Genomic DNA, 3,082 nt, shown 5'->3' on the forward strand with positions numbered 1-3,082 from the left:
TGAATGTTACTTGAACTCTTTCTGTTACTTGGCAATGCACTAAATCTCCGGAATGTCAGGAAGCTCCGTTTGGAATTGCTTCGGTGTTATTTGTGCGAGCAGTTCTTGACATACACGACTTGCACTGCCCCACAGACAGAAGTAATGAGTTTGCGTGTCTGATAATGACTCTGCCTTTTGAGTTTTGCACCTGGTCCACGTTAAGAGCTGTCAGTTTTTGGATTCACTGGAGAGTTGAGGGATTAACACGATTTGTGAGGTTCTTTTTGAGTCAACGAAATTATTTGATGGAGAACTTGAGAATGTATCAAGGAGAATGGCCATTGTCTGTAAATGTCTGGAAAACATTCCTCTCTGTGTCATTTCAAAACATTATGCCTCATGAAAAAAATAAAATTCAAACACGCTGACTTAGTAACAAACAGCATGCGTTTTTGCAAGTGGTCTATTCAAACTGTTGTCAGGTACTGGAGTGTCACAGAACTGCCGAGCACAGAAGCAAACCTTCCTATCCACCTTGCACCTGTTGAACAGATGACCGGAACGAATCTAAACATATTTGCCAATATTTGTCCCTTATCTCTCCGAACAATTCCTGTCTGCATACCCATTTAGATGCCTTTGAAGTGTTGTGAGTGCACCAAACTCTGCCACTAAATGTGGCAATTTATTCCACACGCACAAAAATGTCTGAATTAAAAACAAGTGTCGCTCACATCCCTTTCAAATTGTACTGCTCTCACATTAAACCTATGCTATCTCACTTTAAACTCACGTGACTTCTGAAAAAGTGTAGATTGACGATGTTCTCTGCTCGTCTACCTCATAATTTTGTAAACTTTTCCAAGGACATCCCTCAGGCCTGAAGCTCCGGGGAAAACTGTCGAAGAATATTCAGCTTCTCAATAACGTCCACACCGTGCAAACCTTTCAAATCGTTGTAAATATTTTTTTTTAAATTATGCTAAGGTATTCATAGAAAGTGCCAGGGGAAATTGCCTGAAGTGAAGCGATGCTGAAACATTAGCCTTGACAAGTTTGGTGATTAGTTATCGTCAGGGGGCGTCGCCGAGTGGTTTCATGTTGGTAAAAACAATGAATGCAGATGCTGGAGACCAGATTCAGGATTAGTGGTGCTGAAGAGCGCAGCAGTACAGGCAGCATCCGAGGAGCAGTAAAAACGACGTTTCGGGCGAAACCCTGTATGAAGGGCTTTTGCCTGAAACGTCGATTTGTACTGCTCACCAGATGCTGCCTGAACTGCTGTGCTCTTCCAGCACCACTAATCCAGAGTGGTGTAATGTGCTGGGTTTAGAATCCAGTCTCTATTGCGTCGTGGGTTTGAAACCCAACTTTGCAATAGAACCGCTGCAGGCAGCTTATTATGACAGAACTACACAGGTCCTGATATTGCTTTGTGGGGGTGTTTGTTAATCCTCTGGTCTCTCACCCTCTCTGCGATAAACACGGGAACATGAGCAACTGATTCTTAAAATAATGAGAACTACTACTGTCCACATCCTCTCGATCACTGTGCGTTTGGATGTGTACATGCACAACTTTGCTGCCAGTTGCTGTGTCTCAAATGATCAGAGCATTTTGCTGAAATGTTGGTTGTCCAAGCCCAAACAGAGCACAGAGCCTCAAATATTTCACATCAAGTATTGAGATCGACCATGTACTGACAATACAACCACGAGAACTCATCCATGATTGACCCTGAGTCCGCAATGAGTGAGACGGTCACGTGCAGCAAAATGTGACCCCACTCTCTACAAGCCCCTGCTGCCAACAGAAAGGGGCCACTGCAGTTTCAATCAGTGGCTTCCTGCCCAGCCCTGGACACAGCTCATGGAAACTCCTTCCTCAGGAACGGCTGTTACCGTGTGAAAGGGTAAAACATTCTAATTCAAACTGGAAATGGCTTCAGAAGATTGTTCCTGTTTTTAAAACATTTTATAATCAGAATTCCTTTCTCGAATATTAGAAGTGGTAAACTTTGTAGGCAGGTAGAACAAAGAAAGTGTTGATTGTGAGGACTCAGTCTCTTCAGCAGGTGGGATTCCCTACACTCTAATCAGAAATGATTTGGTTTCCTGAGGTATTTTCCCGATTGATTTGCAGTCTGCCAGAGTGTCTAGGAATCACTTTGGCGATCTAAGGATCAGGGTCAAAATATGAAAATATTAACAGAGAATAGTAAATCCCGGGGCAAGGCCTAAATGGATTGTAATGGTCTGAAGGAATAAATCTGAGAATTGAACGACTTGGATAATGTTATTTGCAATGGGGAGGAACGAACGAGATTTTTGAAAATTGCCGTGTCAGCTGAATTAAAGTCAATATGAAATGATAAATTAACGAACACCAATCCTGCCCTGGTACGCTCAGTCGGTAGAGCTTGAGACCTTTAATCTCAATGGTGTGGGGTCGAGACCCACGCAGGGCGCTGTTGTTTGTTAATAGGTTTGCTACTCTCTAGTAATGTTACAAAAGCGAATTCGCTCGAAGAGGCAGGTTTTGTTGACACATTCTTTTCCTCTGTTTTTGATCATCTCTTGGTTTCTGAGTGAATACTGTCTCCACTGTACTGCAGGTGCAAGAGACAAGGTTATCAGTTCAGCCGAATATGCTATAAATGATGTCCCTTCCAAAACGTGAGGTTCCATTCCAAACGTGCCCCAAACAAAATGTCCTGAGACGTGGAATGGGAATGGCCACATGACAGTGACAGCTGCATGTCAAATGGTGCTACAATAGAATTAACTGAATGAGAATGCTCTGATGGAAACCGAATGGAACTCTCCCTGAAATTCTCCGAATTCACTCGGTAAATGATGCAGTTGTGTACCCGTATGTGTTTACGTAATGAACAGCTTATTGTGGGGGTGATGCAGGATAGTGAGGTTTCCGTGTGGGTCGGAAGTGATTTGATCGAATAGGGAATTCAAACGTCCACAGAGCAGACATAGCTGATTGGTACAGGATCAGACTTTTCCCTTCTGTTTCAGTACCAACAAAAGAAATTGCAGGAAAATCTCAGCAGGTCTGGTAGAATCTTGGAATGGAAAACCGAGTTAAG

At 43.1% G+C, this 3,082-nt stretch overlaps 1 non-coding gene across 1 annotated transcript; it reads left to right on the forward strand.

Annotated features, from left to right (window-relative positions):
• The first annotated feature begins 2,375 nt into the window (after positions 1 to 2,375).
• trnak-uuu (transfer RNA lysine (anticodon UUU)) lies at positions 2,376 to 2,449 on the forward strand. Its single transcript has one exon. It is a non-coding gene; the product is annotated as a tRNA-Lys (tRNA).
• The last annotated feature ends 633 nt before the right edge of the window (positions 2,450 to 3,082 follow it).

The sequence above is a fragment of the Chiloscyllium punctatum genome, chromosome 24 (assembly GCF_047496795.1).
Source record: "Chiloscyllium punctatum isolate Juve2018m chromosome 24, sChiPun1.3, whole genome shotgun sequence".
NCBI classification, from domain to species: domain Eukaryota; kingdom Metazoa; phylum Chordata; class Chondrichthyes; order Orectolobiformes; family Hemiscylliidae; genus Chiloscyllium; species Chiloscyllium punctatum.